Here is a 22,597-nt window from a genome sequence, read left to right as displayed (position 1 = left end):
CAGAAATTTAAACTGAACGTGGAAAATGTTGTCCTCCTTTTCCATTCTGTTGCAGTGTGTCAGTCAAGCTATTCACACTAGATGTCTGTGAAGAATAGTATTAGCAAATTACAGGCCTGCTATTTAAATTTCTGGTTCTCTGTCCGACTTATCACATATAACTGCGTTCCAAAATCAGCCATTTCTCGTGAACGTGGAAAATATTGTCCTCCATTAAAAATGGGCAAGGTGCATGGCAAGGGACGGGGAAGTGGATGTGATGGTGATGGTGCATGCAGAGACCGAGGACGTGGTCGTAGGCAAGCTAAAATTGTGCCGCAACAAACATCCACATCTTGTCGCTCGACCTTCCTGTCCCAATTACTAGGGGACCACAGAACACCATTATTGAACACAGAGCAGTGTCAAAAGGTTGTTGGTTAGATAGCATATAATACTTCCAGTCACTTAGCCACCACCACCACCCTGTCTTCCACACGTTCAAGTCTCAGTAGCCATCAGTCTGGACCGCATATTCCTCACCCTGATCCTCCTTCCTCCCACCATGCCGAGTGCCCGGAGACAACTGATCCCACACTTGGACACTCAGAAGAGCTGTTCACTTTTTCATTTGTAGATCCGGGCCTCTCGCCCGGCCAGCTTCAAGCTAGTCAAGAGGATAACACGTGGAGTGATGCCCAAATATTGGAGCAGCCATGGTCACACGAAGGCAACGGTGGGAAAGTGCAATTACTGTTGCAAGAGGTGGATGATGATGAGACACAATTGCCAGAAAGTCAGGAGGAGGACCAGGGTGAGGAAGTGGAAGATGAGGTGGTGGATGATATAGTAACTGACCCAACCTGGCAGGGGGACATACAGAGCGAGGACAGCAGCACATGAGGGAGGGAGAAGTAGTGAGGTGGCCGCAGGCACAAGGCGGGAAAGCGTTCCTCGTAACGCCAGCATGACGGAAGTTGCCAGTACAACTGTTAGGTCTTCCCGAGTCTGGTTATTTTTTAAAGACTCTGCGGATAACTCCAAAATGGCCATTTCCACCACCTGCCAGGCCAGCATCAGCAGGGGTAGCAAAACTAGCAGCCTGACCACCACCAGCATGATCAGGCACATGGCAGCAAAGCACCCGACTAAGTGGGCCGAACCCCAGGGTCCAGCAACAGTGTCTGTGGGTGACACCACTGCTTGTTCCGCTGTTGTGCGTGCATGCCAATCCCCTGTCCATGGTGCATGCCAAGATGCATCCCGCTATGCACCTGTCGTTGAACACTCTCAACTAGCACCATCAGCAAGCACGTCCACGTCCTTGTCCCAGCGCAGCGTTCAGATGTCCATACCCCAGTCCTTGGAGCGCAAGCGTAAATAAGCAGCAAACGCCCCCCAAAGATCACACTACTAAATTCACACATTTCGAGAATGCTTGCGCTCGAAATGTTGCTTTTAGGCTCGTGAAGACGGAAGCTTTCCGCAACCTACAGTATATATATATAAAATTATATATAAACCTGCGCTAGTCTCAAAGTTTGCAACGTATAAGAATAAAAGAGGAGATGTTGGCTGTATAAAATACGAATTTATTTAGAACAATAATCGGATAAAAAATATTTTAATAAGAGCAAAGGATAAATAGCGTTATAGGTAAATCGTGATGATCCTAAGTAAAGTTTGTATTGCTTCTTAATTTTGTAGTGGTTGGTTCCACATGGAGATAATATCCTATGGGAGGAAAGAAAGATAATAAATAAAAGTATTCTAGTGGGTGGCCTAATTGGGGGTGAAATTATAAGAAGAGTTTTACCTAAGTTTAAGTTCTACCTATTAGCACCACCACTTCCCTTTTCTGAGGATTGCGGGCCTTGGGTCATTCCGGGTTGCCCCCACATTCTACAGCTCCTGCACCTCCTCCTCCTCCTTCAGCCTCCATCTCCAAAATGACCACATCAGTCGCAAGCTGGAAGCACTGCAGAACTGCCTCGGCCAAACGGCAACAGGCTGTGCTGAAGCTAATATGCTTAGATGACAAACCGCACAACGCTGAAGAGTTGTGGACAGCTCTGAAAGAGAAGGCAGATCTCTGGCTGACACCGCTGACCCTACAGCCAGACATGGTAATGTGGTGGCTCTGAGGCCATGCCTGGCCCATGTGCTTAACCTCGTGGTTCATCGGTTTCTCAAAACCTACCTGGATCTGTCGGATCTGCTTGTCAAAGTACGCCACCTGTGTGCCCATTTTAGAAAGTCAGCTACCCCTTCCGCCGCCCTTGCCGTGCTTCAGCAGCATTTGCAGCTTCCAGCTCACCGACTGATCTACAATGTCCCCACGCGTTGGAATTGTACATTGCAGATTTTCGGAATGATTTGTGAGCAGAAGAGGGCAGTTGTTGACTACCAGCATCAACAATGCTGTCGGTATTCAGGTCAGACTCCACACATAAAATTTCAGGAGTGGACATTGATGTCAGACATTTGTATCATCCTCCAAAACTTTGAGGACTCCACCAAAATGACGCCATAATTAGCATCACCATCCCGCTTCTCACAATTAAAGATTGCAGGCAGAGCACGATGAGATGGAGCAAGGAACCATACAGGGTGATTACACAGAGCCCAGCCTCATCTCATCCCAACGTGGATTGGGTGACAATGAGGAAGAGGAGGAGGAAGAACAGGAGCTAGTTTCCTGCGCTATAGATGGTACTACCTGCACAACTGTCATACCGTCTGTTCTGTGTGGATGGCCTAAGGACAGGGAGGAGGAGGAAGAGGAGGAGGATGAGGAGGAGAGCATGGTCAGTCGTCCTCTTGGTTAAGACACGGAAGTCTTGCCTCTTGCAGTCTGGCACACATGGCTGAGTTTATGTTATGCTGCCTTTCCCGTGACCCTCGCGTTGTCCAAATTTTGGATGACAGTCATTATTGGTTGGTGACACTTCTAGACCCATGCCACAAGGAGAACTTTCTGTCTCTTATTCACATGCAGGACAGGTTATTATTGGGTATCCAAGCTGGACACGTGGCATGAACTGGCCTTGGAGGTCGTGGCCTGCCCTGCCCCTTGCGTTTTGTCAGAGGGGGTTTTTAGTGCCGCTGGTGGAATTATAACCGATAGGCGCATCCGCCTGTCAACTGAAAATGCTGACAGGCTGACTCTTATAAAAATGAACAAGGGCTGGATTGGGCCAAACTTCTCAACAACACCGAATGATAGCAGCGTAACATAAACTCAAATACAGTGTCTTTTTTTTTGGGAGGGCTAACTCTATTCCCATGCACATCTGTCTTCACTCCCAGACATGGTTATACGCTTCCTGATTTTGTCTATTTGCTCTTGTCCTCCCCCTTCTCCGCATCCTCATCCTCCACCACCATATCACCACCATATTTACCATATCAACATATCTACATCTCTTGCAAGGAACATTGGAGTTCCTCCAAATTTTTGGCAGCCGTTGCTTCACTGCATAGGCAAACAGTATCAGAGACTCACTTCCTAATAATGGGAACATTGTTTTCAGGAGGCTCTCTAATCTCTATGTCTCTTGCAAGGGGCATTGGAGTTAATCCAAATTTTTGGCAGCCGTTGCTTCACTGCATAGGCAAACAGTATGGGAGACACACTTCCTAATAATGGGAACATTGTTGTCAGGAGGCCCTCCGACCTCTAAGTCTCTAGCAAGGGGCAGTGGAGTTCCTCCAAATATTTGGCAGCTGTTGCTTCACTGCATAGGCAAACACTATGGGAGACCCACTTCCTAATAATGGGAACAATGTTTTCAGGAGGCTCTCTGACCTTTACATCTCTTGCAAGGGGCATTGGAGTTCTTCCAAATTTTTGGCAGCCATTGCTTCACTGCATAGGCAAACAGTATGGGAGACCCACTTCCTAATAATGGGAGCATTTTTTTCAGGAGGCCCTCCGACCTCTACGTCTCTTGCAAGGGGCATTAGAGTGCCTCCATTTTTGGGAGCCATTGCAGTCACTGCATAGGCAAACAGTATGGGAGACCCTCTCCTTTCAAATGGAAATATGCCATTACAGAGGCCCACCTCTATGTGTTTTTAAATTGTCAGTGGGGTTTTTCCTAAATTTTGGCAGCCGTTGGACTCACTGCATACCCTATAACTGAATAGCAGACCCTCTCCTCTCTAATGGGAGAATGTCAATACTGTGGCCCAGCTGTACGCGTCTTTAAATTGTTGGTGGGGTTTTTCCTAAATTTTTGCAGCCGTTGTACTCACTGCATACCCTACAACTGAATAGCAGACCCTCTCCTTTCTAATGGGAACATGTCGTACTCGTTACTGTGGCCCAGCTGTATGTGTCTTTAAATTGTTGGTGGGGGTTTTTCCCAAATTTTGGCAGCCCTTGCAATCACAGCATGGGCATTACCACAATAGGAGATCCGCTCCTTTATAATGGGAACATTTTTTTACTGAGACCTCCTCTATGTCTCTTCAAAGGGGTATTGGGTTGCATCCACATTTTTGGCAGCCCTTGCAGTCACTGCATATGCAATAACAGTATAGGAGACCCACTCGTTAATAATGGGAACAACAAAGCATAGCAGACTGTTGGCCCTTTAAGAATAGTAAGGGCCGCCTGACGGCCCTATAAAAATAGTCTTTGTGATGTTCAGAGTCCCTCCATCATAAATGAAAATGATGATGTGTCACACACCAAATGGCCAGATAAGGTTGTAAAATGTTAAAATGACATTTCCCGGTGTATGCATTTGTCTTGGTTGAAAGCAATGCAAAAACGCATCAAAAAAGCTATATGTTAACATAGCCCAAGGTGTGGAGGAGCATTTCTGTTTTTGGTTATTTATTTTGCCTTATATACAAGTCATTACCCTGGAAAGAATGTTTCTTAACATATTTCCCAGGAAAATCCATTTCGGTTTTTGTATGTGTTATTGTGAGTCCGTAAAAGTGGCGTAATACAGTGGGGAAAAAAAGTATTTAGTCAGCCACCAATTGTACAAGTTCTCCCACTTAAAAAGATGAGAGAGGCCTGTAATTGACATCATAGGTACACCTCAACTATGAGATACAAAATGAGAAAACAAATCCTGAAAATCACATTGTCTGATTTGGAAAGAAATTTTTTTCAAATTTTGGTGGAAAATAAGTATTTGGTCAATTGCAAAAGTTCATCTCAATACTTTGCTATATATCCTTTGTTGGCAATGACAGAGGTCAAACATTTTCTGTAAGTCTTCACAAGGTTGGCACACAGTGTTTCTGGTATCTTGGCTCATTCCTCCATGCAGATCTCCTTTAGAACAGTGATGTTTTGGAGCTGTCACTGGGCAATACGGACTTTCAACTCCCGCCAAAGGTTTTCTATAGGGTTTAGATCTGGAGACTGGCTAGGCCACTCCAGGACCTTGAAATGCTTCTTACGAAGTCACTCTTCGTTGCCCTGGCGGTGTGCTTGGGATCATTGTCATGCTGAAAGACCCAGCCACATTTCATCTTCAATGCCCTTGCTGATGGAAGGAGGTTTGCACACAAAATCTCACGATACATGGCCCCATTCATTCTTTCATGTACACGGGTCAGTCATCCTGGTCCCTTGGCAGAGAAACAGCCCCAAAGCATGATGTTGCCACCCCCATGCTTCACAGTAGGTATGGTGTTCTTTGGATGCAACTCAGCATTCTTTCTCCTCCAAACACGCCGAGTTGTGTTTCTACCAAACAGTTCTACTTTGGTTTCATCTGACCATATGACATTCTCCCAATACTCTTCTAGATCATCCAAATGCTCTCTATAAAACTTCAGACGGGCCCGGACAAGTAATGGCTTAAGCAGGGGGACACGTCTGGCACTGCAGGATCTGAGTCCTTGGCGGCGTAGTGTGTTACTGATGGTAGCCTGTCTAACGTTGGTCCCAGCTCTCTGCAGATCATTCACTAGGTCCTCCCGTGTGGTTCTGGGATTTTTGCTCACCGTTCTTGAGATCATTTTGACCCCACTTGGTGAAATCTTCTGTGGAGCCCCAGATCGAGGGAGATTATCAGTGGTCTTGTATGTCTTCCATTTTCTAATTATTGCTACCACAGTTGATTTCTTCACACCAAGCTGCTTGCCTATTGCAGATTCAGTCTTCCCTGCCTGTTGCAGGGCTACAATTTTGTTTCTGGTGTCCTTCTACAGCTCTTTGGTCTTCACCACAGTGGAGATTGGAGTGTGACTCTTTGAGGTTGCGGTCAGGTGTCTTTTATACTGATAACAAGTTCAAACAGATGCCAGTACTACAGGTAATGAGTGGAGGACAGAGGAGCCTCTTAAAGAAGAAGTTACAGGTCTGTGAGAGCCAGAAATCTTGCTTGTTTGTAATTGACCAAATACTTATTTTCCACCAAAATTTGAAAAAAAAATTCTTTCCAAATCAGACAATGTGATTGTTAGGATTTGTTTTCTCATTTTGTCTCTCATAGTTGAGGTCTACCTATGATTTACAGGCCTCTCTCATCTTTTTAAGTGGGAGAACTTGCACAATTGGTGGCTGACTAAATACTTTTTTTTCCCCACTATAACTACTCATCATTGAGGTACGTCCTGCCTCGTGCTGATTTCTTCAAGTGTTAACAAGAGGACCTGAGCCTGTACACAGGATCTGCCATTGTTTTCTGCATTTTGATTTAGCAAATGATCTGATAGGTTGTGCGGCGTTATGATGGCTAAAAATGCAGAGAAGTGTATCCTAGATGAGCAGGTTGAGTCAGCGGTCCTCCTCGCCTTAGGAGCCGGCAGCAGGTCAGAGAAGTAAGTCTCTCCGCGTGATAGTGAATGTGAGACCCAGGGTTGCCAACTTGACTTTTTAATTTTTCCGGACAGCTTATCAAAAAATCACGGACAGACAATATTTATTACGGACACATTGTAAAACCATAATAAATACAGTAATTATGAGTATAAGGCCTCCTCCACACGTTCATATAAAACACGTACGTGAAAAACCGGTACTGTTTTCAGTGTTTTCCATCAGTGTGTCATCCATGTGTCAGTTTTTAACATCATTGTGTCATCAGTGTTCTTCACGGATGGATAGAGAAAGAAATTACAAAGCTTCTCCTATACTTTGCAATGTTAAACACAGACAGCACTCGGATGGCACACAGATGGCACACGGATGCCATTCCGTGTGCTTTTTGTGTTTTTCACGAACCCATAGAACCCTTATTGCCTCTTGGCATTCGTGCTGCCTGAAAAAATGGACATGTACATAGCACCATAGATTATAATGAGTACATGTTGTATCTGTGAAAAAAACGGATACCGCATGTACTGGAAACACAGACATGTGAAGGAGTCCTAAGTGATACAGATCTACAGCCCATAATTCTGATATGAAGACATCAGCTGCATTTACTGTGAATTGTAAAATGATGATAATTACAGTCAAAATAATTTGTATAAGTTTCTTCAGTTTTCAAAAAAAATTTTTATTAACAGGGTAAAAAAGTACCCTATTTTACAGACTGTCCTGGAATTTCTGGATGGTTGACAACCCTGGTGAGACTTGAAAGAGAAATTCAGAAAAAAAACTAAGGGTGTGTTCACATTGCGTTCTGTGTCCTCATTGGGGCATATGTCCGAAATCCCCCGCAAAACGGGGTCCAGACATATGCGTCGATGGAGCCATAGACTGTAATGATGCAGACAGAGAGAACGTGTGCTCTGACGTGCATCATTTTGGGAAGTATACGCCTACTGGAGTCGGACACTCAGACGTAATAAACTGCGTCTAGTGGACCGACACTCCCGAATATGATGCATGTCAAGGCGCACGTTCACTCTGTCTGCATCATTATAGTCTATGGCCCTGTTGACGCATATGTCTGGACCCTGTTTTGCGGGAGATTTTGGATATAGGCCTCGATGGGGACGCAAAACGCAATGTGAAAACACCCTATGAGATATTGAGAGAAAATGTATCTGAGATCTACCTTAATCCCAGAGAACTGCAAGAAAGCCAGGTAGATATAAGATCTTGTTACAGACAGAGGCAAATCATATTATTAAATGTAATGCATTAGGCCCATTGGGGTTAAATGATAAATGTGATTTGCCATCCTTCCTGTAATACTAAATAATTGGATAGGAAGAGTTAACAATTTAGAAATAGCTATACTGCACTATTATAATAATTTTAACACAACTAGAGTGGCAAAAAATCCATAAAAGCAGTTTTTATTGGGAAAATGTACTATGTGTTTTTTTGTTTATATACAGTATACATTAAAATGAGTGAATATATTCAAATGGCATTAAATTCTACTCTAATTTTTACAAAAATGCAGATTTTTTTTTAATAATTTGCCTCCGGAGACTCCAGGGCAAAATATAATGGGACATTAAATTCTTGAAGAATCGAATTTCCCAGTAAAATCCATGCAATCTGTTTTACCTGGTCTGATTATTTTGAATATATATATATTTTCAAATGGATTAAAAATGTAATTTTTATAATTAATGAATAATTTGTGTATTTAAGGCAGAGGAATGTGTGACTCCCATGAGACCTGGAAAAACCATGTATGCACTCAAAACAGCATTGACAAAGTGGGAGCTCCGGTCCTCCTGTTTTACCCGCTTATGATGTCTTAAATAAAGATTTGAAAAATTTGATAAGAGCCGTTGCAGTATATTCTGATCAGTGAAAAACATTTTGTTTTTTGCTATGGGGTCCCCTCTTTTCCACGTACACTTTTGGGCACACGTATAGGAGGTGGATGATAAATCACAACAATAACATAATGTGACAATATCAATTTTAGCTCCTATTTAATTGTATTCTTTAGTTTTGGAATCATGGCTTGTGAAAAAATAAATAATTTGGAAACATTTTAGTATTGACAAATATAAATATGACCACTTTCTGAGATAGCAGAATACAAATCAGATATCTGAAACAATTATATTATTAGATCCGGAGACACAAATCTGTCAGGATCATGAAGTCTGGTTTAGAAATGAAATGACACGTTTTATAAATACTCTAACAGAGCAAACCGAAAAAAAAAAAGACTTAACGCTACCTATCAATTATATCTTTGTTGTTAATAACAGATTTGTCTGTGCCAACAGATGTTTAACATATGAACAGTTCCATTAATTATTTGCATTGCAATCCTGTCACCTAGAGGTGGAAAATGGAACTAGCAAACAATCCAGTTAAAACTGATATTCTTGCAGTTATAGTTTTTTAACATAATGTTGCGATACATTTGGGGAAACACTATATAGAGAGGTTATATTGCTGTATTTGTGGATTTCCCTTCCTTTTACAGTGAGGCAATAAGTTTTGATCACAACACTGAAAGGAGTAAATGCAAGGATCATATTTCTTCAATCCTGACGGGTTATTTGAAAGGCATTTCCCAATTTATGTTCCATTATATCTTGTATTAAAATCCCAGAATCAGCATGTGGTCTGTAGATAAGTATTTTAAAAAGTAGTGAAATGTTTGTAGCATTTTCATACTTGTTACTTTTTATGTATCGCAAACTCCATATGCAGCCGACTTGGTGGTTTTCAAACAAAATTGTAAAGGCTGTACTTAGTAAAGGCAGACAATTACACTTCGGATGAAGGTGACATATGGAATTTTTTTCCCTTATTTCTTTATATTCCCTTGTGTATAACAATTAAAAATTAACTAAACTAAATTAAATGTAAATATTGATTGTCTTTGAGAAGGTATGAATTTTTGAAATATTCTTCATGACCTTATTTTTCCTCCTTCTCTCCCAAACACTATGCTTCAGTGCTGTTTTAGCTGCCGAGTTCAAACTCCTGGAAAATCTGCTTTCAATTCCTGCTTAGCAATATGTGACATGCAGAAGTAGTGCTGTTGCAGAGTGTGACATGCAGAAGTAGTGCTGTTGCTTTAAAAGAATTCAGCAACTATTAGAAGTAATACAAGCACATGAGACAGGAAGTGTTGTGCTCAAGAAGCATCCAGCAACTAGAGGGGTTAACACAGTCACAGTAGAAGGGGAGTGTTTTAGCAGAGCCCCAGGGGGGAAGTTGTCTACTGTCTGGCTGGAGCCGAAGAGAAAGGTGATGTGTGTGTTCTGCATCTGACAGAAGTGCTCCTGCAACTGAAAAGGATTCAAGTCAGGAATAAAGCTAAGCACAGGTCAGGTAGAGTTCCTGAACTAGCAGTGCAGAGTATTGTCAGGCAGAAAGATAAGGACTGGAAGAAATGGTGTCACAGAGATCATCTCCCTCAGCAAACCCTCCTCTATCTCACTGTGCTGTAAAGAATGCTGTGTTCACTAATGTGCCTTTGCATTAGAACTGTGCTGTCCTGTACTACTGGGAAGACTGTGAACTGCTATGCTGCTAAGGAAACTGTACTGTTTGTCACTGGAGCCTGTTGCTCATAAAACTTAACTTGCACTGGCTGTGCAGCTTCTTATTAAATGCTACTGTTCTACCGTTTATGAGGACTCTTGTCAAGTGTGTCTGGTCAGCAAGTGAAAAAACCTACGTGTCTGTGCCTGAGAGTCAATACCCCTGTGTGCCTGAGAGAAGCTGCAGCACATGGTCTATGGTCGCCCTGAGTAACGGTTCCCCCAGGATTTCAAAGAATTCATATAACCGGTCTCATCCCTATCTGAACCTAGCGGCGTGCGTCTAACATTGGTGGCCCGTATGGGGAATCCTGAGCGGGAATTAGCGTGTAGAGGGAGAAGAGGAAAAGTGTCTGGAAAAACACAGCAGCACAGCACCTCAATTCAAATCTGCTACACCAGTTAAAGGGGACCAGCCCTAAAGAAAACTCACCAGCAGCAATGGATGTGGAAATACAAATGGACAGAATAAGTGAGCTGCTTCTTCAGTTAACCTGTGAAGAATTGAGAACAGTAGCAGAACATATAAAGATGTCAGTAGAACAGATTTCCAAAGCACACAATCGTAGGCAACATGGAAAATGGATGAGCTGGGGGAGAAAGAAGCTGAACACGTTGTGGGGACATTCCTCCAGGAACTAACACAGTTTCTAACCAGGTTGAAGTTGGAGGATGGAGGGGCGGCACCAATTACCAAAAGTGGGAATCTCCATCCACAGACTGAACTACAGGAATTGAAAGAACAATTCAAAGCCCTAACAACCGCCCTGCAGGAATCGACCAAAACCTCTAAATGGTGATAGGCTCAGACAGAACCTTTAACCTGCTTGGGTTAGATAAATCAGGGAGACAGTCCTCTCTAACACCACAAATCACCATAAGGAAAGAATTCAAGATCCTGGGACAGATTGGAGAGTGTGAACAGAAAGAGACTGTCTTATAGGAACTTGTTGCACCAGATCAATGCAGACTTACAGAATGGCTACCAGCCAGATGAGATCGTTCAGGGGGTGGTGAAAGCGATCAACCCATGACTGAACCTCCGTAGTATGCTAGAAATGAAAAGTCAATTGACCTTGCAACAGCTGAAGATGATTTTAAAAGGGCACTATAAAGAAGAGAGTATTTCAGAATTGTTCCACCAACTCATTAACCTCTCACAGAAAAATAATGAATCACCCCAAAATTTCTTGTTCAGAGCAATTAAACTGAAGGATAGACTGTTGCTTGCATCCAGAGATGTAGAAGCGGAAGATAAGTTTGATGCTGGACTAGTCCAGAAGAAGTTCTTGAGATCATTGGGAACGGGATTAATCAGCAAAATATCAAGTTGCAGCTGAAACAGTACCTAGAAGATCCAGGCATTTTGGACGAAGTCCTAATTGAAAAAATGAATGAGGCCGCTAGTTTGGAGTCAGAGAGCGTACAGAAGTTAAAGAAAGGCTCTGCTCCTAAAATCACCAAAATGAGTCAGCTGAAGTTGGAGACCCCCGGTGGCCAGTCCAAAGATCATCATAGAGACCCTCCAGTGCCACCTCTGATAGGGAACCTTAAATCACCAATAAAAGAGAGGCCTGCCAGCACTGACTGGGAGGAAGTAATAGGAGAACTGCGAGCCGAGTTGATTGAGGTGAAAAAGTTGATTCGTTCCAGGCCAGAACCGGTATCCCTCATACCCAGGAGTGGGTTCCAAAACAGAAGATACCCGGCTTGTGAAGTGTGCCGTTCATCAAAGTAGAGTATGGTGTGTGTCCACTGTCTAAGATGTGGTGAGGAAGGACATTATTGTAGCGTCGGCATCCCTGCCTCCTGTTAGGCAGGGACGCCGTTCCCCTCACCTCTCCGCTCCGTGCCCGGCGGCTTCCTCCCGCTCTGCTGGCAGCGCGCGCTGCTTCCCAGCCTCTGTGCTTAGGGCGCGCGCGTGCGCGCTCCCCCTCTCTTAAAGGGGCCGCGCGCGTCGTCCTAAGGAGTCCCGGGCCAATGGCCGGAGGACCTCACCATATATAAGGCACCTCCTCCAAAATGGAGGTGCCCGAGCAATGTTGTTGCAAAGCCTTTCAACTCTGCTTCAGCCCTCAGGTCCCGTTACCAGATACCTGCCAGTTACCTGCCAGATCCCTGCTTGATACCTACCTGATTCCTATCTATCTGCTTGCATACCTGCGGTCCGACAGTCTGCCTTCCAACACCTGTCAGTCTGTCTATGGATCTGCCTGCCCGCTCACCTGGGAGCGCTCACCTGCTACCTGTCTGCTAGCCTACCTGGAGGCTCTGCCGTCACTTGCCGTGACCACCTGCCTGTCCAGAGACTCTTGCCCGCTCACCTGGGAGCGCCTACCTGCTACCTGCCTGCTAGCCTACCTGGAGGCTCAGCCATCACCTGCCGTGACCACCTGCCAGTCTAGAGACTCTTACCCTGCTGTCACTTGCCATGACCATCCGCCTGTCAAGAGACTGTCCCCGTCACTTGCCTTGACCTCCTGCCCTTCTACCCAGAGACTGTCCCCGTCACTTGCCGTGACCTCCTGCCCTTCTACCCAGAGACTGTCCCTGTCACTTGCCGTGACTACCTGCCCACTTCCTTACAAGGACTGCCCCTTTGTATAGTTGCTCTGAGGTTCCACCTCCCAGACCCGTTACAGTTTGCTCGGGCCATGGAACCCGGTGGCACCCAAGCTCCCTCGCTCTCGGACCTATGTCATGAACTTTCCCGTCAGAGGTCCCAACAGGAGTCCATCCTGAGCCACCTGCGTAGTGTTAGCTCCCGCCTGGACACACTGACTACCTCTTCGGGACCTGCTTTCAGTCACACGACTCCTACCCCAGCAGCGCCGCTGCCAATCAATTCCATGGCAACTCTTCCCGGTCCTCGCCTCACCGCCCCGCCTCGTTTTGGCGGAGATCCCGGACAGGCACGGGGCTTCATTAATCTGTGCACTCTGCACTTCGAACTGTTGGCACACCAGTTTTCCACCAACCAAGCCAAAGTAGCCTTCATCATGTCCCATCTCACGGGAGAGGCGCTGGCTTGGTTAAATCCTCTATGGGTGGGAGAGAGGAGACCACCTGGTGTCCAACCTGCCAGCCTTTCTCACGACTTTCCGGAAGGTCTTCGACGAACCAGGACGGAGGACCTCATCCGCCTCATCTCTGCTACGCCTCCGCCAAGGAGGTCTCACCGTGGGTCAATATGCCATACAGTTCCGTACCCTTGCTTCGGAGCTTGCCTGGGGTAACGATGCCCTGGTGTCCGTCTTCTGGGAGGGTCTGTCCGGCCGTATTAAAGATGAACTCGCCGGTCGGGATATTCCTACCACTCTCGACGACTTAATTACACTTGCCACCCGGATTGACATCCGGTTCCAGGAGCGCACCAAAGAGGCCACCCGTGAGAGGAGGTTTCCACGCCTTGCCCCTACCTTCCAGAGACCCGTCACTTCCTCCGTTACTCCCCCGGCGCACTCACCCGAGCCTATGCAGGTCGACCAGACCAAGATGGTCAAGACCCGTCAAGAATTACGCCGTGCCGAGGGGAGCTGCTTCTACTGTGGCAGTAAGGAGCACCGGATCCGTTCCTGCCCGGAGAGGTCGGGAAACGCCTGTGTCTAGGGTCGCTCAGAGAGGTCGCCCTAGACAGAAATAAACCCTCTCCATCTCTAAATGCTGTCGGTCTCTATCATCTGCGGGGAGAACCGTTATTTTGAACTGGCTCAACTTGACTCTGGAGCTGCCGGAAATCTCATTTCTCAGTCCCTGGTTGAGAAATACCGCATTCCCACCAAACCTCTTGCTGTACCCTTATCTGTCGCCACCGTGGATGGGGGCCTCTTTCCTCATCCCATCCAACTCATCACCGAATCCATAACTTTGCAGGTGGGAATGCTGCACTCTGAGAGCATCTTCTTTCATGTTCTGCCTGGACTCTCTCACGCCCTCTTGCTAAGCCTACCTTGGCTCCAGAAACACGCACCCGTGCTTGATTGGCAGACCGGAGAAGTTCTTCGCTGGGGACAGGACTGCCATAAGACTTGTTTAGTTCCCGTTCATCCTGCTCGTCCTTCTCCTACCCCAGCCAATCTACCCGGCCTACCGGTTCCCTATTGGTCTTTTGCGGACGTTTTTAATAAAAGAGAGGCAGAGACATTACCCTCTCATAGACCATACGACTGCCCCATTGACCTGATGCCCGGCGCTACTCCTCCCCGTGGGCGTATTTACCCTTTGTCCACTGCTGAGACCCGGTCCATGTCTGAATATATTGAGGAGAATCTGGCCCGGGGATTTATCCGGAAATCTACCTCCCCGGCGGGAGCAGGCTTCTTCTTCGTCAAAAAGAAGGACGGCTCACTCCGTCCCTGTATAGACTATAGAGGCCTTAACCAGATCACAGTGAAGAATAAATACCCCCTTCCGCTCATTCCTGAATTATTTCACCGTCTGAGGGGGGCTAGAATCTTCACCAAGCTGGACCTCCGTGGGGCATATAATCTGGTCCGTATCCGTCAGGGGGATGAATGGAAGACGGCATTCAACACCCGGGACTGCCACTAAGAATACCTTGTAATGCCCTTCGGTCTCTGTAACGCTCCCGCCGTCTTTCAAGAGTTGGTCAATGACATCTTCCGTGACCTTCTCTACTCCTGCGTGGTGGTGTACCTGGACGACATCTTGGTCTTCTCTCTGGATCTTCTCACTCACCGGAGGGATGTTCGTCAGGTCCTGCTCAGGCTCGGGCAGAACCACCTCTACGCTAAATATGAGAAGTGCCTTTTTGAGCAGACCTCGCTTCCGTTTCTGGGCTACATAATCTCTCAGACCGGCCTACGAATGGATCCTGAGAAACTGTCTGCCATCCAGAAGTGGCCCCGACCAGAGGGGTTGAAGGCTATTCAGCGGTTCCTGGGCTTCGCTAACTACTACCGCCTCTTCATTCCGCACTTCTCTTCCCAGACTGCCCCTATCTCGGCGCTCACCCGTAAGGGCACTAATCCCAGAGAGTGGCCGCCCGAAGCAGAGGAGGCCTTCCTTTCCTTGAAACGAGCTTTTTCCTCCGCCCCTGTGCTGCATCGTCTGGACGGCAACAAACAATTCTTTCTAGAAGTCGACGCTTCCTCCTCCGGAGCCGGAGCAGTACTTACCCAAAAGTCGTCTTCCGGAAGAATGGTAATCTGCGGCTTCTTCTCCAAACTCTTCTCCTCTTCTGAGCGCAATTATTCTATAGGAGACCGAGAATTGTTGGCCATTAAGCTGGCACTGGAGGAGTGGTGTAACCTTCTCGAGGGGGCTCTTCACCCGGTAATAATTTACACGGACCACAAGAACTTGGCTTACCTCCAGAGCGCCCAGAGACTTAACCCGCGCCAAGCCCAGTGGTCCTTGTTCTTCGCCCGCTTTAATTTCATTCTTCATTTTCGCCCGGCTGACAAAAACATCAAAGCTGATGCTTTATCCCGATCCTTTTTGGTCTCTGATTTTGAGGAGGAGCCTAAACACATCATCGACTCCGCCAAAGTAATGCAGGTGGCCCCCGTGAATCTAAATTGTCTTCCACCCGGTAAGACGTTCGTATCTGTTCCTGATCGTGAGAAGGTTCTACACTGGGGACACTCGTCCAAGCTAGCTGGCCACACTGCTCAGAAAAAGACCCTCCAGCTTATTTCCCGGCATTACTGGTGGCCTACCCTGCACAAGGACGTAATAGACTTTGTTTCAGCCTGTGTGTCTTGCGCCCGCAACAAGGTTCTGAGACATCTGCCAGCCGGCCGTCTCCTTCCTCTTCCTGTACCTGCTGCCCCATGGCAGCATATAGCTATGGACTTTATTACGGACCTCCTTGTCTCTGCCGGTTGTACGGTCATATGGGTGGTCGCTGACCGCTTTTCCAAAATGGCTCACTTTATTCCCCTAAAGGGTCTCCCGTCTCCATCAGAGTTAGCTAAAGACTTTATTCATCATGTCTTCCGTCTTCATGGTCTTCCTCTCCACATCGTATCCGACCGAGGGGTTCAGTTCACCTCTCGTTTTTGGCGAGCCATGTGTAAACTGCTGGGGGTCACCTTGGACTTTTCTTCTGCTTATCACCCACAGTCCAATGGCCAAGTAGAACGGATCAACCAAATTTTAACCAGTTACCTCTGGCACTTTGTTAACCACTTCGCGCCAGAGCCTGTTTTTGCCTTCGTGACCGGGCCAATTTTTTCAATTCTGACCACTGCCAGTTTATGAAGTAATTACCCTGGAACGCTTCAACGTATTCCCCTGATTCTGAGATTGTTTTTTCGTGACATATTGTACTTCATGATAGTGGTAAAATTTCTTCGATATCACTTGCGTTTATTTGTGAAAAAATCGGAAATTTGGCGAAAATTTTGAAAATTTTGCAATTTTCAAACTTTGAATTTTCATGCCCTTAAATCAGAGAGATATGTCACACAAAATAGTTAATAAATAACATTTCCCACATGTCTACTTTACATCAGCACAATTTTGGAACCCAAATTATTTTTTTGTTAGGGAGCTATAAGGGTTAAAAGTTGACCAGCGATTTCTCATTTTTCCAACAAAATTTACAAAAACATTTTTTTAGGGACCACATCATATTTGAAGTCACTTTGAGGGGTCTTTATGACAGAAAATACCCAAAAGTGACACCATTCTAAAAACTGCACCCCTCAAGGTGCTCAAAACCACATTCAAGAACTTTATTAACCCTTCAGGTGCTTCACAGGAATTTTTGGAATGTGGAAGAAAAAAATTAACATTTAACTTTTTTCACAAAAATGTTACTTTAGACCCAATTTTTTTATTTTCACAGGGGTAACATGAAAAAATGGACCACAAATTTTTTTGAGCAATTTCTCTTGAGCGTGCTGATACCCCATATGTGAGGGAAAACCACTGTTTGGGCGCACGGCAGGGTTCGGAAGGGAAGGAGCGCCATTAGACTTTTTGAATGTAAAATTTGTCTGAATAATTAGCGGATGCCATGTTGCGTTTGGAGAGCTCCTGATGTGCCTTAACAGTGGAAACCCCCCACAAGTGACACCATTTTGGAAACTAGACCCCTTAGGGAACTTATCTAGATGTGTGGTGAGCACCTTGAACCCCAAGGTGCTTCACAGAAGTTTATAATATTGAGCTGTAAAAATAAAATTTTCACATTTTTCCCACAAAACCGTTTTTCATCCCTTAATTTTGCATTATCATAAGGGTAATAGGATAAATTGCACCATGAAATTTGTTTTGCAATTTCCCCTGAACACGCTGATACCCCATATGTGGAGGCAAATTACTGTTTGGGCACATGGCAGGGTTTGAAAGGGAAGGAGCGCCATTTGACTTTTTGAATGTAAAATTTGTTTGAATAATTAGCGGACGCCATGTCACATTTGGGGAGCCCGTAATGTGCCTAAACAGTGGAAACCCCCCACAAGTGCCACCATTTTGGAAACTATACCCCTTAGGGAACTTATCTAGATGTGTGGTGAGCACCTTGCACCCCCAGCTGCTTCACAGAAGTTTATAATATTGAGCCGTAAAAATAAAATTTTCACATTTTTCCCATAAAAAATGTTTTTCATTCCCTAATTTTGCATTATCATAAGGGTAACAGGATAAATTGCACCATGAAATTTGTTGTACAATTTCTCCTGAGTACGCCGATACCCCATATGTGGGGGAAAACCACTGCTTTGGTGTACGGCAGGGTTCGGAAGAGAAAGAAGCGCTATGTTGGCTGGGATAGGCAGCAGACACCATGTCACATTTGAAGAGTCGCTGACATGCCAAAACAGCAGAAACCCCCACAAGTGACCCCATTTTGTAAACTACACCTCTCAAGGAATTCATCTAGGGAAGTAGTGAGCATTTTTTAATTTTTAAATTTATACCATTGGGCAGTGAAAAAAGCATAATTATATTTTTACCACAAAAAAATGTTTTACCCTCAGATTTTACATTTTCACACAGGGCAATGGGTAAAAATGGTGCCGAAATGTGTCACACAATTTCTTCTAAAAGTTTCAATACCCCATATGTGGCTATATCGTACCACTTAGCCATATGGTGAGATTTGAGGGGGAAGGAGCGCTATTTGACAATTGGAGAACAAATTATTGTAGAATAGGCATTTGGATTTGGGAGCACAAAATTTTCTGAATTTCTTTTGGGGGGCAAGGACCATTTTGCTTTTCCAGAGCCTTTCTGCTACCAGTAACTTGGAAGTCCCTTATATTTTTAACAGATGATGGACCTGAGTGGGGACTAGCTTTTTTTGAGGACTGAGTTGAAGCTTTTATTGGGAACATTTTACGCAACATTTATCCGGCGCTCTAGGCTGAGCACTTACATCGGGGTTTCCATCTAATTTTCCAAGTGATGTAATTCAGATGAAACCCCTGCAGGATCCATTCACTGTAATGAGGCAGCAGAGTTACTCTGGACTCCGTCTGGCCTCTGTTTAGTGGTGTCCTTTTTTTCAGAAGTGCACAAAACTGTGGCCAACCGCACTTTTATGCAAGCCTAAAACAAATGACACCGTGGGATCCCAGGCTAGACGGCATCCACAGTGGCCTATATCTGCCTCATTACAGGGAATCTTCCATCATGGGTTCTGGCTGAATCACGTATTTCAGAGATTTACATGGAAACTCTGGTGTAAGTGCTCAGCGCAGAGCACAGGATAAATGTGAGCAGAGCCTTACTGGGATCTTTGGGAGACATAATAAACAAATCAGTAGCAGGTGAATAATATTTGTTTTATTTATTTTTTATGCCGTTCCTAGTGTGATATAACTGATTAGATTACTTTATTCTTCGGGTCGGTGCGATTACAGAGATACCAGATTTATATCGGGTTTTTATGACTGACAGCTGTCACACACTAAAATACGCTTTATTTGCAAAATCTAGTTTTTGCATCACCATATTTTGAGAGCTATAATTTTTCCATATTTCGGCCGATAGAGTCATGTGACAGCTTGTTTTTTGCGGGACGAGTTGAAATTTTTATTGGAACCATTTTTGGGCACGTGACATTTTTTGATCGCCTTCTATTCCGTTTTTTGGGAGGTAAAGTTAACAAAAACAAACACTTCAGGAATTGTTTTTTGAGTTTTTTTTTATGCCGTTCTGCGTGTGGTAAAAGTGATCAGGCAGCGTTATTCTTTGGATCAGTACGTTTACAGCGATACTACACTTACTGTATTTTTTTTATGTTTTGGCGCTTTTACACAATAAAACAATTTTATAGAAAAAAAAATATTTTTTTTGCATTGCTTTATTCTGAGCGCTATAACTTTTTTATTTTTTGGCTGATGGAGCTGTATGGCGGCTTTTTTTGCGGAACAAGATGACGTTTTCAGTGGTACCATTTTTATTTCTATTCTGCTTTTTGATCACATTTTTTTCCACTTTTTGTTTGGCGATATGATGAAAAAGCATATTTTTTTGCTCCGTTTTTTATTTATTTTTATTACGGTGTGCACAGAAGGAGTTAATTAGTGTGACAGTTTTATAGCTCGGGTTGTTTCGGACGCGGCGATGCCAAATATGTGTACTTTTTTTGGTTTTGTAATAATTTACGGATTTATTGGTTTAATATTTTATTTATTTATTTTTATTTATTTTGTGATTTTTTTTTTTAATAGTTTAAAAACTTTTTTTTTACTTTTTTTACATTTTTACTTAGTCCCTGTATGGGACATTAATTTTTACTTTTCTGATCACTGATCTCATGTAATGTAATACACATATATTACATTATATGAGATCTTCACTGCCTGTTTCAGTCAGAGTCTCCTGTCTGACTTCAGCTACATACAAGCTGAAGCCAGACAGGAAGGACACCATATATGGCAGAGCTGGAGGCGGTCATGTGACCTCAAGCTGCCATAGCAACCCCAGGTCCTCAAACGAAACGGAGGTCTTCGGAGGTAAGTAAGACGACCCCCTCTCTTCCTGCTGTCTCCTATATGCCGCGATCACTATAGATCACAGCATATAGAAGACAGCAAAGGGTTAACATCACTGGGACCTGATCTAATCAGGTCCCGATGATGTACCCTGTCAGAGCTAACGCTCTGCACCGGAATCGCAGTGCTTGCAGGACCCTGGGGGTCCTGAGCACTGCGAGACCACCCACCGTTTTTAAACGTCGGCACTGCACAGAGCCCGGCAAGCGCCGACGTTTATCTACAGTGGGCGGTCGGGAACCGGTTAATGCTCATTATTCTGACTGGGTGGATCTTTTACCGTGGGCCGAATTTTCTTACAATAATCACGAGAGCGCATCTTCCTCCAAATCCCCGTTTTTTGTAGTCTTCGGTCAGCATCCTCGGATCCCGTTTCCCATCTCCGCTTCGGTGTACAATCCGGCTGCGGAATCTCTCGTTAACGAATTTTCCTCCATTTGGGAAAGTACCAGATCCGCACTTCTTCAGTCATCCGAGCGGATGAAAAAACAGGCTGACAAAAGACGTCTGGATCCACCACAATTCCATCCTGGAGATAAGGTCTGGCTCTCGTCCAAATATGTCCGGCTCAAGATTCCTTCCTACAAGTTAGGGACTCGGTTCATCGGCCCACTGGAAGTTATCAAACAGATCAATCCGGTGGCCTATAAATTGAAACTCCCGGCCAATTTGCGGATTCCTAACTCCTTCCATGTATCTCTACTCAAACCCGTGGTACTTAACTCTTTTTCCAAGTCTACAGGTACGCCTCCTGCTCCGGTTTCTGCTGAAAACGAGTTTGAGGTAGAGAACATTCTGGCCACCAAAAGGGTAAGAGGAAAATCCTTTTTTCTAGTGGATTGGAAGGGGTTTGGTCCTGAGGAGAGAACATGGGAGCCCCGGGAGAACATCCATGCCCCTCTCATCCTTGATAAATTTCTCTCCGGCCTAAAAAAGGGGGGGCCTAAAGGGGGGGGAACTGTAGCGTCGGCATCCCTGCCTCCTGCTAGGCAGGGACGCCGTTCCCCTCACCTCTCCGCTCGGTGCCCGGCGGCTTCCTCCTGCTCTGCTGGCAGCGCGCGCTGCTTCCCGGCCTCTGTGCTTAGGGCGCGCGCGCGCGCTCCCCCTTTCTTCCTAAGGAGTCCCCGGCCAATGGCCGGAGGACCTCACCATATATAAGGCACCTCCTCCAAAATGGAGGTGTCCGAGCAATGTTGTTGCAAAGCCTTTCAACTCTGCTTCAGCCCTCAGGTCCCGTTACCAGATACCTGCCAGTTACCTGCCAGATCCCTGCTTGATACCCCTACCTGATTCCTGTCTATCTGCTTGCATACCTGCGGTCCGACAGTCTGCCTTCCAACACCTGTCAGTCTGTCTATGGATCTGCCCGCCCGCTCACCTGGGAGCGCTCACCTGCTACCTGCCTGCTAGCCTACCTGGAGGCTCTGCCGTCACTTGCCGTGACCACCTGCCTGTCCCGAGGCTCTAGCCCGCTCACCTGGGAGCGCTCACCTGCTACCTGTCTGCTAGCCTACCTGGAGGCTCTGCCGTCACTTACCGTGACCACCTGCCTGTCCAGAGACTCTTGCCTGCTCACCTGGGATTGCCTACCTGCTACCTGCCTGCTAGCCTACCTGGAGGCTCTGCCGTCACTTGCCGTGGCCACCTGCCTGTCCAGAGACTCTTGCCCGCTCACCTGGGAGCGCTCACCTGCTTCCTGTCTGCTAGCCTACCTGGAGGCTCTGCCGTCACTTGCCGTGACCACCTGCCTGTCCAGAGACTCTTGCCCGCTCACCTGGGAGCGCCTACCTGCTACCTGCCTGCTAGCCTACCTGGAGGCTCAGCCATCACCTGCCGTGACCACCTGCCAGTCTAGAGACTCTTACCCTGCTGTCACTTGTCGTGACCATCCGCCTGTCAAGAGACTGTCCCGTCACTTGCCGTGACCTCCTGCCCTTCTACCCAGAGACTGTCCCCGTCACTTGCCGTGACCTCCTGCCCTTCTACCCAGAGACTGTCCCTGTCACTTGCCGTGACTACCTGCCCGCCTTCCCTGGGAGCAACCCGCTTCCTTACAAGGACTGCCCCTTTGTATAGTTGCTCTGAGGTTCCACCTCCCAGACCTCTTACAATTATGCCAAGGAATGCCAATGGTCACGGTCGTTTGGGTTAAAAGACAGGAGGTTGCCAGTGTGGGGCGACTGGTAGCCGCAACACAGAGGAGGCCCCAGAAGCAAATACAAATCTCACCAAACTCCAGAACGGCACATGAGGTAAAA

The sequence above is a fragment of the Phyllobates terribilis genome, unplaced genomic scaffold (genome assembly GCF_046119375.1).
Source record: "Phyllobates terribilis strain yellow unplaced genomic scaffold, ASM4611937v1 Scaffold_2__4_contigs__length_985480577, whole genome shotgun sequence".
Classification (NCBI taxonomy): domain Eukaryota; kingdom Metazoa; phylum Chordata; class Amphibia; order Anura; family Dendrobatidae; genus Phyllobates; species Phyllobates terribilis.
This window is presented reverse-complemented; position numbering follows the sequence as displayed.